Genomic DNA, 20,634 nt, shown 5'->3' with positions numbered 1-20,634 from the left:
CACACACACACACACACTCACACGCAGTGTCTCGTCCCATGCCCAGACCCATCGCTTTCCTCTCACATTCACTGGTGCCAGCTCAGCGGCGAACTATATTTCCGTTACGATTTAATACGAGTGTACTATTTTAAAACTATGCTGCCGACGTTTTCCAGTGAGATCATGAAACATTTCCTAATTAGTGCCGGAACGCCATTGCGGTGCGTTCCGACCGAAATTGAGCCCTGCTGAAGGATGCAAATAAATGATTTACTCCGCTTATCTTCACTGACCAAAGGACAAAAGAATGACAGTTAGAATATTAACATATTTATAGAGATGTTAATTACGGGGCAGGTACTACGACGAGGTTTCATTTGGTATGCAGAGGCGACAAGAAGTGACTATCAGTTTTTCCGAAGTCGTCATAAAATTCGCCGCTCGTAACATGAAAATAATTGTCGGGTAACAGAGTTTGTGGACCCATGGTGATTAAAACATGCTTAAATCACGGAAAGAAAGCGGACAGCGGCACGCACCTGAGATGTTAAATAGCTTTCTGTGGCGGGAGAGGGCTCTGTGAGGCAGTTGCAGCTCCAGCTACATCCTCGGCGCTCACTGCGCGCTCCAGAGAAATAGGCGCGGTAAGATTATCTTGTCTTTTCAGAATAGATGCAAGTTTCAGTATGTAAGATGCTATGACAAGCATAGAGTAGTAAAACAAAAAAAATGTGCATGAAACCGATGTGCACGTGCATGAATTATGTCTGAAAAATTTTGTCACTATCACTCTTCAAACATTTTTTGAATAATGAAAACATTCGAACTATTACAACTCGCACACTTAGTTATTAGCTGATGTTGCTATATTTCATAGATGTTTTTCTTTTCTTCATAACCTGCTGATGAGCTGCATAATAAACTATTACCTCATATTTTGTTAACGAGTTGAAAATGGAGTACTTGTAAATTTAAAAGCCTCAAAGCGTAATTTCACTTCCAACCGCTTTTATTTTTGAGTACGGAAGTCAAAGCTGATGTTACTGCACGTTAATAGCTTTGTGATGTTCATTAGAGTAAAAAACGTTGAATTTAAAAAAAAAATTATTTTGTTTCACCTTCACCACAATACTGACGTCTCCCATCGGTGTTCTACAGCAGCATTTTAATTAATTCAAATTTTGCTTAGTTTGATAACATCAATGTACGTGATAGCACTAAAATATTGTATTTAATAAAATGGAACACCTTCAACCGTCCTTACGATATTATTTATTATGTGGCTACTGTTTCGGTGCTTCAGTACACCACCTTCAAGTCTTAACCGACGGTGAGAGGGTTAACTCCAATATTACACCCCATTCCATCAGTAACCAACATCTATGAACTGGTTTTCGCATACTACCTGTAACAACGATGTTGTGGCTCCAACCTTCAACTACCAACTGCCCACTGATGGAATCGGGAATACCATTGGAGTTAACCTCCTCACATCAGTTATGAACTGAAGCACCGAAACTGGTATAGTAAATAACATCGTAAGGACGGTTGTAGGTGTTCCATTGTATTACTTAAGTGAACAACCGAAGTCCCTCAAACCTCCAGTCAGAAGGATAAGCATAGAATCATATTGGATATCAGGAAGAGTAAGAAATTATTTTCCCGCGAATAAGGGAGACACAGTCTTTCGACATTTTTCATCTAGTAGTCAGAAATTATAATGCTGTAAACGAATTTTTGTTTGGCTCTTACTGTGTCCAGCATTGCTGACGACGACTTCTCTGGGGCACGCAGCTGCAGTTTACTAGGTACGTGAAATATTACAGACTTTATAAGGCTGCATATAATTTATATCGATTATTTATGCACCGCATATAATCGATTTCGGAATATAGATACCATTGTCAGATATACGTACCTGGGAAACCAATAACATATACAACGATTCAATTTAAATACGTCAGTGCATGGACAGCCGCTAATCACCGGCATCCTGCTTTACCATCTTATCACGTAGGTAATATCACTTATAGTTATGCGAAAACTTTTCCCCGTTTTGCGAGGCATACGAAAGCTAAACTGATTGTGGAGACCACCAATCGAACTACTCCACAGTCAGCTTGGGTTTCATGTGTCGGAAAAAATTCGCGTAACTTTACGTGATGTTACTTACTTTGTAAAATGGCTTGGTAGGATATCGGTGATCAGCTGCTGCCTGTGCATGGACGTAAATCATTGAACAAATATTTCCCAGATAAAACCTACGACAGCATAAATATTTCTAATTCGATCATGTACGAATAATCGACGTCAATAAAGTTGATTCTTAGGAAGTCTATAATATTTCTCATAGTTCAACTTCTCTAGTTTTTCTCATGAGAGTGTGTGTACCCAGCTCCGGTGATTCAACAAAGGAAGAACATAGGAAGCTCTATTGTGGCATACTTTAGTAAATGTAGTTCTATTGGAAATGGTCTCTCTGTCTTACCTACTTGTGATCCGGTCAGTCCTGCAACTTAGGAGGGGCTTACTGGGTTGAGCAGATAATGCGGTTGATAGCTCTCTGTCCTCAAACAGGTTTCCATACTCAGGTCCTGATCATCTAAATAGTTTTAAGTTCTTACATATACAATAGAACGAAACATTACAGTCAAACTAATTCCTAACACGCATTATATGAATATAATACGTCGACTGGACATGTGATATACATATAACCTCTTTTTTATTTTCAATGTTGTATCATGGTTAAGACCAGCTTTCAGAGTAGTTACGGTGGTCGTACTGATCTCATACCCATCGCGTCTGGCTGTTGTTACACTAAGTCCATACAGCCTGTATTGTACCTACCTTATACTTGTGCTCTATGCCCTATTGTATCAGCGTCTGCCGCTACTACTAACTGTCAGCATCCCTGTCTGTGTGTGTGTGTGTGTGTGTGTGTGTGTGTGTGTGTGTGTGTGTGTGTACATCGAGACCTACGAGAAAGACAGGCGGTGGCGCGTACGTCACGAAGGTTGTCCAGCGCGCTCGCTCGCTCGCTCATATCAGCAGACTCACTACGTCTCAACACCTGTTAACTCGTAATTAGGCGTGTCCGTACAAACGAAAACTGAATCTTCTTCTGGAATCCGCTATTATGGAATCTTACTGTTATTAGTCCTATAATGATGGGAAGTCCATGGGCCAGCTTATAATTTGTTACGGCTGTACTGGCGTACAATAAAATAAAATCATACTAATATGATTATCAGTTGTATAAGGCACCACTTCCACCATATAATGAGTACTGTTAAGCAGAAGAGACTAAATGCTATAAACAAGCCGTTATACCATTTATATCGAGTATTGATCTTAAATTAAATTTTTCTGTAGTAGTGTTAATCAGTAAGACTTCAAATAGCAGATTCCAGTGGAAGATGCAATTCTCGTTAGTACATACACGCCCAGCCGCGAGTTAACAGGTTTAGAAACGCATTTTGTCTGCTGAGCTCAGCGAGCGAGCGAGTTCAGGACTACCTTCGTGACGTAAGCGCCGCGGCCTGTCTTTCTCTTGGGCCTCGGTGTACATCCCCTCGTTTGTATCGGTGTCAGTATTCCGCCGATTCCACGTGCCACCATGTCCTCCGAATGTGTCCTTTGTGCGACGCATGGTCATGTCTGTCTGTAAGTGTTGCGTTTGTTAAGATGACGCAGCGGTTCTGCTTAGTGCGCCCTATTCGTCAAGGCTCCTGACTGACTCTCCACTGTCCCCTGACGGTGGTAGCTCTTTCATCTCAAGTGTAAAACGTTCACAGTGCAAGCTGTAATATGTCTATGGGAGCCAAATGCCCGCAGGTACTTTCAACTCTTTGACTTAAGTTCACGAGTGTAGGTTCACATAGAGGACTGTGGCTGGTCAAAAAGAGAACCGAGTTTTGGCTAAGGTCGACATCTTACGTCTTCAGGCGATCCGTCACGGAGAAAGGAGACACACGACGCTCTTAATCACTGTTCTCCCACTCCCTCTGCCATATATTCACTCTATAGAGTTAGTGCTTATTTGTGAACATTTTTGGTTCTTTTACTGAGGCCGTCAATTTAGACTCCTGTTCCTTGGTTGCCTGCAACAGGACTTAGAAACACCAGTGCCGGTTTTTCAGCTTCGTATCACACTAATTATAATAAGGGAAAAAAGTTTGTAATTGAAATAAACATGAAATCTTACAGTTATACCTCCAATATAATATAAACATGCCTTCACCATGTGATTCTTGAAGTTTTCCCAGCGTACGAAATATTCTATGAGGTTTCGGGATTGCAGTCCGATCATGTTGACTTCTTGCCTCAATATTTCGGTTGGCAACCGTCCAGCTATCTTCTGGTGGTGTCCGGCGGAGTGTGGAGAACCTCTAGAATATATCTTCACCAGTTTTCAGAATTAATTATGATTCTAACTGTATTACACATTGGATGCCTGCCAGTCTCAGTAAAACTCGAGTCACAGCACCCACTCTATGCATTAGCAATTCTAATTGCTTTGCGGAACTCGTTGGAGGTCCAGTCCTCGCGTCTGATATGGGTTGCCGGGTATTTAGTTATATGTATCAACATAAATCTATTTACAGCAACAATAATTATCTTTCCCAATTTAAAAAGAAATACGAGATGCAAAAGAAAAGAAATTATTCAACATGTGTGTTCAATGTACAATGCCTGACAAAAAAATTAAGTACCCAGAAGCGGAGGAGGAAACAAAATAAAAGTTCTTAAATTAGTAAGGGAGCGTGATGTAATTTTAGTGATTACATAATCGAATCTGATTTATAAAGCACTTGGCAGTATGCGACCACTTATCAGCACTGATTCGGTCGGGAAAGGTGTCACAAAACTGTTACATCCACACCTGAGACAAGACGATTGTAAGTCGTCCTTGAAATACTGAATAATGGCGCTGTGGTCGAGCTCTTCTAGGCGCTTCAGTCCGGAACCACGCCGCAGCTACGGTCGCAGGTTCAGCCATTTGAACGATTTTGAACCAATGGCACTAGGACAGAACTGATGTCCGAGCTGGTAGATAGAGAGGTACAAATTGACACACATTCTTGGAATGACATGGAGTTTTATTAGAACCAAAAAAATACAAAAGTTCAAAAAATGTCCTAGAGATGGCGCTTCATCTGATCAGAATAGCAACGATTAGCATAACAAGTAAGACAAAGCGAAGATGATGTTCTTTACAGGAAATGCTGAATATATCCACCATCATTCCTCAACAATAGCTGTAGTCGAGGAATAAAGTTGTGAACAGCACTGTAAAGCATGCCCGGAGTTATGGTGAGCCATTGGCGTCGGATGTTGTCTTTCAGCATCCCTAGAGATGTCGGTCGATCACGATACACTTGCGACTTCAGGTAACCCCAAAGCCAATAATCGCACGGACTGAGGTCTGGTGACCTGGGAGGCAAAGCATGACGAAAGTGGCGGCTGAGCACACGATCGTCACCAAACGACGCGCGCAACAGATATTTCACGCGTCTAGCAATATGGGGTGTTTTTTTTTTTGTTCTAATAAAACCCCATGCCATTCTAAGCATGTGTGTCAATTTTTACCTCTGTATCTACATTATTCCGTGGTTTATTAAGTTTTCATATTTATACTGACTTTTTGATCACCCGGTACATAAGTACGCACGATACCGTTGTATCTTTACTGTTCCCTCAAACACTGTTAGCCGTGACTAGAAGTGATATCCGATGACTCCCCATACCATGACGTCAAGAGTAACAACACTCTTCGTCTCTAATCCACTGGCAGAACCTCTGCCAAGATCGCCACCACGCTTGCCGACGACGATCATCCGAGATAGAATAAAACCGCGATTCTTTCCTGAACACAATGCGACGATATTCATGCTTCCCGAGGTCCATGCTTCCCGGTCGATACTTCCCGATCAAGGCACCATTCCAAACGCAGCCGTTTGTGTTTTGATGTTAACGGCAGCCCATACATACGACGGTAATTCCCTAGTCCAGCTGCGGCTAGTCTCCGGTCAGTGGAGCGCGATGCCATGAAATGTTTAAGGGAGACCATCGCTTCGCTTATTTTAGGACGGTACACAGATGTGAAGGAGTTACGATGTGCATGGTGCACAAAATGCCCATCCACTACTACGATGGTCTGTCCTGGCCGACCTTTACGGTGACTATTCCTGCCCTTATTTCCCATGCAGTCCAACACCGGGCCATTGTCACAACCGAATTCCCCACAAATCCACATATTACACGTCTAGACAAGCACGCCAAATGGAGACCTACATCAAGACCTCTTTGGAACTCTTTGGAATGCTGATAACTCTGTATCACACGGGAAGGTGGCATCTCTGTGTCCCCCATAATGATTACTCAATACCCGAAGCTGCTCATGCCCCTCATATACCCCGCCAGGCCTGGTAACAACATTAAACACGAACAGTACTAACGTACTTTGGTGGCCGTTGTGTCACACAATACTGCAACACTAATTATGCAGTTTCTTACTTCCAAGAACGTCGGGGACCATTTGATAAAAGCAACTGCCAGGGTCCTTATTGCTACGGATTGTTTCTTCAGGATGTAAGCTGCAATTCATTCGTGATATTTTCCCTAGTGGTCTCCCTCAACCTTCTCAACATCCAATAGCACGCTGCTCGATAGCTAACTATAATGTCGGTAGGATATAGTCCAAGAAATTTAACAGCTTTCCAGTGGTATATCAAACAATCCCTTAAATATCAGATGCACTTTTCGCTGCATACGGCTTAGTTTCCTTCGCGCCTTAATAACGCAGCCTACACGCTTGCTGCGAATCCAACAACGGCAAAATAGATAGCAATATCGTGCATATCGCAGCTGCCAAATGCTATTTAACTCACATATCCAATTCGAAGGAGCATGTACAAAGTTTTGAAAGCTTTTTCTGTGACTTGACTGACATGAGATGAGAAATTTCTTTTTTCGTCGTTTACAACCCTAAACATCTACTCTCTTTACTTCAGTGAATGGAGCTCCATTATAATTTGAGAGTGGCTCTCCAGATGGAGATAGTCTTTTGATCAGCTATTGTGAGTTTATTCTTAATCCCCCATCAGTGACATAACACTTGTTTTTGAGCCAACTATGACCTCGCGTCTCCTGTGACAGGTAACAGAACCGCGTCCGCATACCCGCGTACGTGACGATGTCATATACAAACATCAAAAAATGTTTTGCATCACCTCGGTGCCGAGAGTTCCGGAACCTGTACAGAAAATTGGAATAGAGATCAACATAAACCTTATTTCCGCCCTTTTTTATTGCTTATGAAAACCACACATTGCAAGTTGTACCACAATACAGCGAGACCTTCAGAAGTGATGACCCAGATTGCTGTACACACCGGTACCTCTGATACCCAGTAGCACGTTCTCTTGCATTGATGCATGCCTCTATTCGTCGTGGCATACTATCCACAAGTTTATCAAGGCACTGTTGGTCCAGATTGTCCCACTCCTCAACGGCGATTCGGCGTAGATCCATCAGAGTGGTTGGTGGGTCACGTCTTCCAGAAACAACACTTCTTCCCAGGCACGTTCGATAGGGTTCAAGTCTGAAGAACATGATGGCCGCTCTAGTCGAGCGATGTCGTTATCGTGAAGGAAGTCATTCACAAGATGTGCACAATGGGGGCGAGAATTGTCGTCCATTAAGACCAATGCCTCGCCAATATGCTGCCGAGAAAGTTGCACTATTGGTCGAAGGATGGCATTCTCGTTTCGTACAGCCGTTACGGCGCCTTCCATGAACACCAGCGGCGTACGTCGGCCCCACATATGATGACAGTTTGGCGTCATTGACCGGGAGGCCCCTTACGGGCCAGGTCCGGCCGTCTTGGTGCAGGTCATATTACATTCGACGCCACATTGGGCGACCTGCACGCTCGATGGGGATGAAATGATGATGAACACAACACAACATCCTGTCCCTGAGCGGAGAAAATCCCCGATCCATTCGGGAATCGAATCCGGACCCCTGAGGACGGCAGTCCCTCACGCTGACCATTCAGCTATCGGGCCCCACATAATGCCACCCCAAAACAGCAGAGAACTTCCACCTTGCTGCACTCGCTGGACAGTGTGTCTAAGGCGTTCAGCCTGACCAGATTGCCTCCAAACATGTCTCCGACGATTGTCTGGTTGAAAGCACATGCGACACTAATTAGTGAAGAGAACGTGATGTCAATCCTAAGCGGTTCATTCGGCACGTTGTTGGACCCATCTCTATCGCGCTGCACGGTATTGTGGTTGCAAAGATGGACATCGCCATGGACGTCGGGAGTGATGTGCACCATGCAGCCTATTGCACACAATTTGAGTCGTAACACGACGTCCTGTGGCACGAAAAGCATTATTCAACATGGTGGCGTTGCTGTCAGGACACCTCCGAGCCATAATCCGTAGGTAGCGGCCATCCACTGCAGTAGAAGCCCTTGGGCGGCCTGAACGAGGTAAGTCATCGACAGTTCCTGTCTCTCTGTATCTCCTCCATGTCCCAACAATATCGCTTTGGTCCACTCCGGGACGCCTGGCCACTTCCCTTGTTGAGAGCCCTTCCTGGCACAAAGCAACAATGCGGACGCGATCGAACCGCTGTATTGACCGTCTACGCTTGGTTGAACTACAGACAACAGAAGCTGTGTACCTCTTCCCTGGTGGAATGCATGGACCTAATCGGCTGTTGGACCTCATCCGTCTAATAGGCGCTGCTCATGCATGGTTATTTACATCTTTGGGCGGGTTTAGTGACATCTCTGAAAAGTCAAGGGGACTGAGCCTGTGACGCAATATTCACAGTCGACATCTATCTTCAGCAGTTCTGGGAACCTGGGTAATGGAAAACGATTTTTTTATTTGTGTGCATCACCCTACTCATCCAGCCCGCTACTCAACAGTCCGTCCTAAAGAGCACAGGCATTTAGAGGTTTGGAGCTCTGTTACCCAGGAAGACATCGCAGACTACCAGAGATTTCACCAGGCTGTATGATATCAGATGACTGAATGTAAAAGTGTTTTCTTACTAACTTTTTATGCTGATTTGAAAAATGTTCTTAGTTTTCTTCTATCACATTCGGTTTTTAATAATGGAATATACACTGAAGAGCCCAAGAAACTGGAACACTTGCCTAATATCCTGTAGGGCCCCGCAATCTCACAGAAGTACCGCAGCATGACATGGCATGGACTCTACCAATGTCTGAAATAATGATGGAGGAAACTGATACCACAAATCCTTTATAGCTGCCCATAAATTCGTAAAGAGTACGAGGGATTGGAGATCACTTCTGAACGGCACATTGCAAGGTATCCCAGATATGCTCAACAATGTACATGTTTGGTGGCCAACGGAAGTGTTTAAACTCAGAAGAGTGTTACTGTATCCACTATGTAGCAATTCTGGACGTTTGGGGAGTCGCATTGTCCCGCTGGAATTGCTCCAGTCCGTCGGAATTAACAACGGACAAGAATGGATGCAGGTGATCAAACAGGATTCTTACGTACGGTTCACCTGTCAGTGTCGTTGTATCTGGGGTTCCACATCACTCCAACTGCACACGCCCCAGGCCATTCTAGAGCCTCTACCTGCTTAAACAGTCCCTAATGACATACTGGGTCGATGGATTCAAGAGGTTGTCTCCATATCCGTACATGTCCATCCGCTCGATACAATTTCAAACGATATTCGTCGACCAGGCAACATTTTTCCAGTCATTAAGAGTCCGACATTGGTGTTGATGGGCTCAGGCGAGGCGTAAAGCTTCGTGTCGTGAAGTCATCAAGGGTACACGAGTGGGCCTTCGGCTCCGAAAGCCCATATCGATGATGTTCCGTTGAATGGTTCCCACGCTGACACCTGTTGATGCCTCAACAATGAAATGTGCAGCAGTGTGCGGAAGGGTTGCTCTTCTGTCACGTGTATCGGTTCTCTTCAGGTGTCGTTGGTCCCGTTCTTGTAGGATCTTTTTCCGGGCGCAGTTATGTCGGAGATCTGATGTTTTACCGGATTCCTGATATTCACGATACACCCGTGTAATGGTCGTAGAGGAAAATCCCACTTTATCGCTGTCTTGGAGATGCTGTGTCCAGTCGCTCGTCGCCGACTATAACACCACGTAAAAAACTTACTTACATCCTGATAACCTGCCATTGCAGCAGCAGTAACCGAGATAATAACTGCGCCTGACACTTATTGTCTTATATAGGAGCTGCCGACTGAAGCGCTGTATTCTGCCTGTTTATATATCTGTGTTTAAATACACGTGCCAGTACCAGTTTCTTTGGCGCTTCAGTGTAGTTTATTCTGTATTTAGAAATAGAGATTATGTTAAGACTGCAAGGGTACACGAAAATTTCCTTTTTTTTTCGTGAGTGCGGCAACTGGACAAAGCAAAATATTGGGGCGTTAAGAAATGGCCCAATCAAAGAATTTTGTTTCTGTGGCTAAAATTATCTTGCAGGAATCTCTAGTAGACAACAGAAAATACTTTTGGCATCACTACACGTCAAACTGGGCCTGCTGAAGCAGTTTGTAACGGTTCTTCCAAAAGATGGATTCTGCCTTAAGTAACTTTCAACTAACTTATCTTTAGTTTAGAAGAAAAATTATTGATGATGGAAATTGAGAATATAAAAATTTTAAGATTAAAAGTTTCATCTATTGATTCCAGATCTATTACTGAATTCTTTCTAAGGAATAAAAACCATCGAAAGTATAAGAACATTGCAAAAACCATGTTGGACAATTTGAGGAAGTAGCATTTTAGCGTGAGTGTAATAGTTCACTTTCTGCATGCACATGTTAACTACTTCCCTTGAAATCTGGGAATTATAGAGAAGAGCACTTCCAACAGGACTTGAAGGGCATGGACAAGAGGTGCCAGGGAAGATGGAACGGAATATTAATGGCCCAAAGGGAGTCTGAGGAGGGGGTGAGGGGGGGGGGGGCAGTGAAGGTGAATCAATGAGGAAAACAAAAAAAGAGTGTCTGTACGTTAAGTTTAACAGAGCACCTATAATTTTTCTAAGTTAACTGTTTGTAGTGCATGCCGAAAAAATAGGGTGATAAGTAGTAGTATTACGACTTAAATTTTATTTTAATACTTGTGCTCCAATTACAAAAATCCATAAAATACTAGATCCTATTTTGTCAATAAACCTGGCGAGTTAGAAGGAAATGAAAGTAATTTTCAATTACCATTAGAAATTGATACTATGACATCTATTTTTGTGCAGTCATTTGATAAAGATGTAAATAATGCTGTCTTGTGAAAATAGAGCCTGCGATATACCCCATTACAGCTACTGGGTATTTACTAGAAGTGCTCTCCACCGAAGTTGTAGCCCTATTTATTGTCTCGTTTATCGGCTTGTACTTTTTTTAAGCCAAAGTAAGTCTGGTGCACCAAATGAAGCTGTTTGTCATGTGAAGGTCACACAGGGGCCTCTGTTGGACTTCGGCCAGTGTGTTGATGGGCGGTATATTGGTCGGTAACTCTTATAGTCTGAAACGTATTGGTCGTCACCCTTTTTAATAATTACTGCTCTTGATGTTTTCCAGATCGCCGGAATACACTCTAGTATGTGTGATTACTAGTAATCGATGTTAAAGAAGACAGTACCTGAGGAACTGCATGATTCAGGATTCCTTAAGAAATGTTGTCGGATTATGGGCTTTTCCGTTCTTCGCGTTCCCTGTTCGCACAACGAAGCGCAAGATCATAGTTAAGGTATCCACTATACCTTTGATGTGGAATGTGGATCTAATTATCATGTCTGTAGCAGCAAAGTCATGAGGAAGAAGTGTCTACGGAACGTGCTCTTCTTACTCTCTACTCTGAGAACAGAACTATCTGGACACAACAAAATTCATCTCCTTACACTAAATATTCAAAATGCACTTCGTTAGTGTTGATACATGCACCATTCCACCGTCAAACTGAATCCTTTATGCGCTGACGTATTACAGGGGTATCGTGTATTATTTCACAGCCCTCCACAATACTGGCAGCAAAACTATCTACATATTATATCGGGGTTCGACACACAGGAGTCTTCCATTGCCATACAAATAAAAATCCAAAGATCTTAGACCTGTAGAACGTGGATGCCAAGGAAATGATTCACCTCTTCCCATCCATCTGCCACAGTACCTGTAATAAAAAAGTTGTCGGTCTTTAACATAGAAATGATAGGGGAAAGACGTTTCGTTGTATTGGTAAAGTCACATCTTCTAGGTGATCAGATAGGGTATTCTCTAAAAAATCATTGGTCTGTTAAGCCTTGACTGAAGAATACGAGGTGCTGCTTCAGACATCAACAATTCCAGGCCACAAACTGACAGAAAATCATCGTTGATGACAAGCTTTGACAGTAGCTTGAGGACTGACGTGTTAATTTTGAAAGTGTACAGTCTGATCAAGTTGAAAAGACGTCTCATCCGTAATCTGCACTAAAACAAGGGACGACACAATCTTTTTTAATTATTCTCTGTGTGAGAGTAGTGTCCAGGAAAGTTGGGGAGTGCCTTTATGTTACACCCTTCATAATCGACACAGTGTATACTGTGAATGTCGTATAACCAATATCAGGAGAGTGATGAATCAAACGTCAAAATGATACCAGAAAGTTAATATAACTGGACTAAACAATTTGCAGCTGACTTCTGTCTGCAAGACTGACGCGTACTCTACTTGACGAATCTGAGAACATCCCGCAGTAAATTGTCTGTACTACAGTATTCAGAAGACTGTCTCATTAAAATATGGGAATAAACCAGGTTATGAAATTAGACAACCTTATTTTAACCCCCAAAAGATCAATGCTCTGAATTTGTGTGCTCATCAAATTAAATAAAAGCTATTAACCTTCGTAAAACATACAACAGATCATAGTGACCAAGATCGCTAACATAACAAAACAAATCTAGTGGCAATTGTTTGCAGTTTTACTGATAACATTAGAAACACAAATACAGCCATACCGCGCTGTCGTAACATTGCATAGCCTATGAAGCTTGGCAACACTAATTTAGCCATGGTTAGCCTCACAGGACACCAGTCACTATCAGTGGAACACCAAAATTCTGATAACGAATGTTGTTAGAACCCTTCCTCGGTGATCCGGTGACGATACACGCTATGAAGCTGGCCTCAGCTTGTCACTAGTCCGAGCCTTCGGGCTACAACAAGTGTTTTCTGACCCAGCCCAGCGAATAGTCGGGTGTTTACTACATACTCCTTTCCTCGGCGATCCTGCGGAAAACCTTCTCATTCCTTACCTTCTCAGTCCACCTACTTTTCACCATTCTTGTATAGCACCCCACGTCAGAGGCTTCGATTCTCTTCTGTTCCGTTTTCCCTCAGTCTATATTTCACTAACATATAATTCTATGCTCCAAACGTACATTCTTAGAATTTTCTTGCTGAAATTTATGCTAGCAGGCTTCTCTTGGCCAGGAATGCTCTCTTTGCTTTTTACGTCCTCCTTGCTCCGTCCATCATGGGTTATTTTGCCGCCTAGGTAGCAGAATTTTTGAACCTCATTTACTTTGTTATCCACAATTCTGTTTTTAAGTTCCTCATTGTTCTCATCTCTGCTATTTTCCATTACTTTTTTTTTGTTTTTTTCTGGGCATGATTCAACCAGCCACGATTTCCACTCTTGTGCTGATCTTTTTATTTCAGAGTAGCAATTGGAAACTACGCCCTCAGTTATGCCCTCAGTTATTTGCTGGATGTGTTCCAGTCTCCAATGCGTGACTATGAATTCTAATTCGTGAAAATATGATGGTGATGGAAAATTGCAAGGGGTATGATGGAGGCGACGGTTGTAGCGTGTGTATGTGTGTGTGTGGAGGGGGGTGGGAGGGGGGAATTGTGCGTGTGTGAGTGAGTGTGTTGGTGCTCTTGGTAGCGTTGGCGGTGGCGATGGTAATTATAGTGTTGGTTCCAACATAGAACGGGAAATGGGTGAAATGAGCAGATATGTAAGCAGGCAAGTTTTCATACTCAGCAGTAAACTGTAGTAGTAAATATGCATATTCTTATGCAGTCCACAAGGCACCTTTCATAATTCAAGAGATAATCTCCATAGGGAACTGGTGTCACATCCAATGTATGGAATAACAGACACTGTCTGGGTCGTTATCACAACTAACCTAAGAGTTACCTTTGTGCTGGAGACATCAACTACTATCTTATCCTGGCCGACTGATTGATATGGCAGATAGGTATTGTGTTGCACCAACCGTACATATCCTGTCCTAGCTGTAGGCAACGAGTACAGCGGCAATACTACCAATTATGCAACGAAAAATAAAAGGCTTTCCTACACTGTGGAAATCATGATTACATTCCATCCTCCATATTTTAGCTTCTGTCTCAGAATCTCAGGAAGCAAGGAGGCTAGAGTAGGCTTTAACAACTATGTGGTGATTAGAAAGAGAGGGAGAGAGAGAGACAGACAGAGAGACAGAGAGAGCGAGAGCATGAATTCGGAATGTGGAAGAATACATATCTAAATGACAGTTTGATGTCCTAAAATTATGCGACTGTTGCGTCTTACAGCAGCACCACCTTTCTTGGCGAATTTGAGTGCGAAACACTGTAAAGCACGATTCGTTATGAAATTCAACGAGACTTCAAGTGACACGATGGATTATAGATGGTGGATCCGTACTTACCCATTTCTATTTTATTAATAGTTTTGACCGTTCTGCACACCTCTTCATGTGTTAAATAAAAAGAGAACATTATTTGTATGTTAATTATTGAATTTACCATGACAGAATACGATGGAAATTAACGGAAAGTGGAAGAGAGGAATACCTCGAGTGCTCTCAGCGTCAGTTGACGATGGATCCATGACAGCACAGAGAATCTGGCATCACGCAGAATCAGCTTTCATTAGTTCTCGTGCCCTTGGTTGGTTTCTCTACACGGGGCACATTACTGCAGCGATAAGATAACTTTCAGGGTCAGCGGAAAAGAGCAAAAGAATCGTTTCAAAATGGTGAATCTTGATACAGAAATGATTCTCAAAAATTATGCCCGTAACGATAAAATTTAAAATTTTCGGAGCATTTTCTACTGACGAGGCCAAACAGTCAAGCAGACATATATATCTTTAATACTTTTATTTGTCTTCGCAACCTCCACAAAATATTTTTTGCACTAAAGTTTATCCAAATGCCTGTAGTATAAACTTCTCTTGTACCCGTTGAAACATCTCCAGAGCTGCGGAACAATTTCTTCGGCAGCGGTAAAGTTTGCTAGGACGTCCACTGCGAACCTGACAGACTTTCCGTACAACTCACCCCTAAAAAAGCAGTCACATCAGCTAAACGAGCTGGCCACGAACATAACCTTCTCTTTCCACATTCTTCTGAGGAAACGTCTGGCACAGGTGTCTACGAGTCAGATGCTCCACGTCAGACAGAATTTCAACATACTAGGACAACATCCTTCCGTGAAGATCGTGTGGAATATCATCCAGAAAATCATGCAGTACCTCCGTCACAAATCAGCGAATCTTGGCGGCCGGCCGGTGTGGTCGAACTGTTCTAGGCGCTTCAGTCTGGAACCGCGCGACCGCTACGGTCGCAGGTTCGAATCCTGCCTCGGGCATGGATCTGTGTGAAGTCCTTACGTTAGTTAGGTTTACGTGGTTCTAAGTTCTAGCGGACTGATGACCTGAGATGTTAAGTCCCATAGTGCTCAGAGCCATTTTGAATCTTGGTGCCGTTAAATGGAGAGGAAGCCTCATTTCGTTTCTGGTGAAACAATCTTCGTCTGAGAAACACGCATATACAGGAAATTGAGTACTGACAATTCAGCACTACACTATACGTTGGTTCAACACACTGTCCAAAGTAGTAGAAGTCAAGGCTTGCGCATTTCTTTTTTCTTTTTCTTGCACCCCAGTCGTATTCCACGGACACCTTTCATTTCTTGTCCGCACTCTCTGATCACTTTATCAAACATACAGCTAAAAATCAAAGGAGAGAGGCGTCTCCCTGTCTCACTTCGTATTTAATCGTGAGGATTACTAAAAGATTTCCTCTGAACTTGATCTTGGACGCTGTATTGCTTAATCTCTGTGTAATCAGTTCACTGGATTTTCTGTCCAAACTCATCTCCTGTAAAATTTGAAACAGTGTTCATTTATCTACAGAATCACAAGCTTTCCTGAACTACAAATGTGAGCGAGAAATTTTTGCTTCTCTGTTTTTGATATTCGAGTGGCAGTTGCGGATTCAAAATTTATTTTGCACATCATCTCCCCTTTCTGAAGCCTCCTAGGTTGTTCAGTAATGCTTTTGAGAATACCTTTGAGCCAATCGTATTAATGGCATTGCTCTGTACTTCCCAACCTCTGACATAGCTCCTTTTTTGTGTATAGTATGTATCAGTGACGACGTGCATCCTTCTGAAAGCTGCTCTTCTTCCCAGAGTGCACTTATAATATTTGTCAGTCCGATGATCGTATTCTCCCTCGCATACTTCAAGAGTTCTGCAATTAACCGATCGTGCACAGTACCTTTATTGTTCTTCAAAGTATTTTCGAAGTCCCTAACCTCTTCGACACTAATTCGCTCTGAATAGGGATTCGGTTCTTTTTCGTTTTAGATGAATGTTTCAGATTGGACTTAATGGTTCAGGAGCTCTTCAAAGTATCTGGCCAACATCCGACTGTTTTCTCCATATACCACCTTTCCTAAAACTGACGTATCTACTTAAGTTATTCTTGAACGTTCTAACACAGTCTCCTATACTGTTCTTTCAGAAGTCATCTTCTATTTGAATTAAACGTTCCTTCTCATAATTTCTCTTGAGATTTCGGATAGTTTTGAAATATTTATCCTTACTTCCTGGAAGTTCTTTAGACTTTCAGCTATTTTCTGATAACACCAATGAACACATGTTTCCGACGCTTTTCAGTTGCTTTATCTACTTTTTCCGGGCACCGTTCATTCTCTTCTCCAAGTGAAATGTTTCCTTTGCACCTTTTAACTGTTCACACCCTTGATAATCCTTCTGCTTCGAGCTAATATTAAAATCTTTCGCCGGCCGCAGTGGCCGAGCGGTTCTAGGCGGTACAGTCTGGAGCCGCGCGACCGCTACGGTCGTAGGTTCGAATCCTGCCTCGGGCATGGATGTGTGTGATGCCCTTAGGTTAGTTAGGTTTAAGTAGTTCTAAGTTCTAGGGGACTGATGACCTCAGCAGTTAAGTCCCATAGTGCTCAGAGCCATTTGAACCATTTTTTTAAAATCTTTGCAAGTTCTTCTTTCTGTATTATACTTCAAGATACTGATAGTGTTTTCAGTTTGATGGGCTCTTGGTAGAATTTTGATCTTAATTTTGTAAAGAAAGTGATCTGAATAATAAGTTTGCACCGCTGAAGACATCGAAATTTTGAATTTCCCTTTTGCACATCCTGATATTGCTACATGATCGATTTGGAACTCTTGGTAGAGTGTTCGAAGATACACACGGTTTGTCTTTCCTTGGAACACGTTTAAGTGCTGTCGCTTTTTTATCAGATAAAAACTCTTACGAATTTCCAATAGTCGTGCGCCATTAGGATTAGTCCTCTTGTGGGCTGGATAGCTCTTTGGTATGTTCGCAAATTTATTTATTTCCTGAGTTGAGCGTTGAAGTATCCAAGAAGCAGGATGACATTCTTCGTTGGAATCTTGGGTAGTACCTCCTCCAGGTCTTTCCAAAATTCTTCTATTCTCACAGGATCTGTTCTGTTAGTTTCATTCATGGGGGCATGTGCATTGACGATAGTATATGTTATTAGCTTCCCTAAGGGTAAGAGTGGATAACATACTATTTTTAGAGCTGAAGTCAGCGATGGCTCCCAGGATTTGTTTATCTACACTCCTGGAAATGGAAAAAAGAACACATTAACACCGGTGTGTCAGACCCACCATACTTGCTCCGGACACTGCGAGAGGGCTGTACAAGCAATGATCACACGCACGGCACAGCGGACACACCAGGAACCGCGGTGTTGGCCGTCGAATGACGCTAGCTGCGCAGCATTTGTGCACCGCCACCGTCAGTGTCAGCCAGTTTGCCGTGGCATACGGAGCTCCATCGCAGTCTTTAACACTGGTAGCATGCCGCGACAGTGCGGACGTGAACCGTATGTGCAGTTGACGGACTTTGAGCGAGGGCGTATAGTGGGCATCCGGGAGGCCGGGTGGACGTACCGCCGAATTGCTCAACACGTGGGGCGTGAGGTCTCCACAGTACATCGATGTTGTCGCCAGTGGTCGGCGGAAGGTGCACGTGCCCGTCGACCTGGGACCGGACCGCAGCGACGCACGGATGCACGCCAAGACCGTAGGATCCTACGCAGTGCCGTAGGGGACCGCACCGCCACTTCCCAGCAAGATAATGTTGCTCCTGGGGTATCGGCGAGGACCATTCGCAACCGTCTCCATGAAGCTGGGCTACGGTCCCGCACACCGTTAGGCCGTCTTCCGCTCACGCCCCAACATCGTGCAGCCCGCCTCCAGTAGTGTCGCGACAGGCGTGAATGGAGGGACGAATGGAGACGTGTCGTCTTCAGCGATGAGAGTCGCTTCTGCCTTGGTGCCAGTGATGGTCGTATGCGTGTTTGGCGCCGTGCAGGTGAGCGCCACAATCAGGACTGCATACGACCGAGGCACACAGGGCCAACACCCGGCATCATGGTGTGGGGAGCGATCTCCTACACTGGCCGTACACCACTGGTGATCGTCGAGGGGACACTGAATAGTGCACGGTACATCCAAACCGTCATCGAACCCATCGTTCTACCATTCCTAGACCGGCAAGGGAACTTGCTGTTCCAACAGGACAATGCACGTCCGCATGTATCCCGTGCCACCCAACGTGCTCTAGAAGGTGTAAGTCAACTACCCTGGCCAGCAAGATCTCCGGATCTGTCCACCATTGAGCATGTTTGGGACTGGATGAAGCGTCGTCTCACGCGGTCTGCACGTCCAGCACGAACGCTGGTCCAACTGAGGCGCCAGGTGGAAATGGCATGGCAAGCCGTTCCACAGGACTACATCCAGCATCTCTACGATCGTCTCCATGGGAGAATAGCAGCCTGCATTGCTGCGAAAGGTGGATATACACTGTACTAGTGCCGACATTGTGCATGCTCTGTTGCCTGTGTCTATGTGCCTGTGGTTCTGTCAGTGTGATCATGTGATGTATCTGACCCCAGGAATGTGTCAATAAAGTTTCCCCTTCCTGGGACAATGAATTCACGGTGTTCTTATTTCAATTTCCAGGAGTGTATTATAAAGCCTGTGGCGGCTTAAAATATATTCTTAATCATTCTGTAGGGGTCACCCATTACCGGGTTGGAGACTCCAACTGTTTAGTCAGGGATTAGTCTGAGCACCTTTGTGGCGCCGTTAGACGCAATAATACAGTATTCAAGATCATTCCGTTTATTACTTAGAACACAAGTCGTTGACGTGTCTTCTGCGAATGCTGCTGTCTATGTAAACCGCTGAATCCAACAGCAGAATCACAGCTGATGAGGACTCTGCATCAGCGGGGAGCGGAAGTCGATGATACCCTAGTGCGGCGATTTACTTCCTCAGTAGTTCTGCTTCAGTATGGCGAGGACTGCAGCGTGTGTGTTTGGTATTGGGGAGTACTCAGTCTCTTCTGTATCACTGGCCAAGTTGTCCTCTTAGGAGGACCGCCGTGATGTGCTGATGCGGGACCTGGCAGCCGGCACGGGTGGCTGCCATACATGCGACGCTGGAGTTAAGGACAGCTCCTGTCCTGGACCGGAGCCTGTTGGTAAACAACCCTGGACTACCCATCATTGCTGACTACTGTTCTGACTTCAGTACTGGATGCTAGACTTCGTTATTCGCGACTTAGAATCACTGAACTTCTTGTGAAGCAGTAAGTTTAAGACCAACGCTGGTACAGTCTCACACACTTGATGTCACGATACTATAACCAGAGAATCCAGCGCTAATGACATAAACGACATCGATCCTACTGGTCGAATGATTCAAGCTAGTGAGGGTGGAGTATGTATGTTGCTTAGGAGAGGCTCCGCCCTACTATGTCGTTAATAATGACCGAATCGTTTCTACTCTTCTCAAATTGTCAGCAGGCATCAGTTTCGCTACATTTGCTTAACGAAGTTACTACAATAACTTAACTGCTTAATCAAACTCCTGTGAGCCAATGTTGCGTCCTACCTAGGGACTCTTACATAATGTTACGAGGGTAACAAAGGCAGTTTCGTCTGTGCTCTTCTGAGCTCGCTTGCAGTCGCACACATGTAGGTCGAGGTTGCTGCCTTCCTGACCGAGTAACGGCATTGATATGTTTGCGCTTCCCGGCTTCAGGGGCATTGATACTTCGGCGTGACTGCGATTGACCAATGCCGATTGTTGGAACATGGTGCGATGCTTACATAGAGTATTATGCTTGTAAGAGACGAACCATCACAGGGGCATACTACTGAAGTCTCGTGCTCCATGACAATGTCTTAGCTGATTCTGCACACAACTATGTTGCTTCTTTGAGCCATCAAATTTTACCTCACCCGCTATAATCCGCATTTTCA

The 20,634-nt window shown here is 43.9% G+C and overlaps 1 protein-coding gene across 1 annotated transcript in view; it reads left to right on the top strand.

Annotated features, from left to right (window-relative positions):
* The first annotated feature begins 581 nt into the window (after nt 1–581).
* LOC124803302 (odorant receptor Or2-like) overlaps nt 582–20,634 on the top strand; it is a 91,620-nt gene continuing 71,567 nt past the window's right edge. The window contains exon 1 of the mRNA XM_047264485.1: nt 582–626. The gene's annotated coding sequence lies outside the window, so the exon portion shown is untranslated. The remainder of the gene's footprint in view (nt 627–20,634) is intronic.

The sequence above is a fragment of the Schistocerca piceifrons genome, chromosome 6 (assembly GCF_021461385.2).
Source record: "Schistocerca piceifrons isolate TAMUIC-IGC-003096 chromosome 6, iqSchPice1.1, whole genome shotgun sequence".
Classification (NCBI taxonomy): domain Eukaryota; kingdom Metazoa; phylum Arthropoda; class Insecta; order Orthoptera; family Acrididae; genus Schistocerca; species Schistocerca piceifrons.
This window is presented reverse-complemented; position numbering and strand designations above follow the sequence as displayed.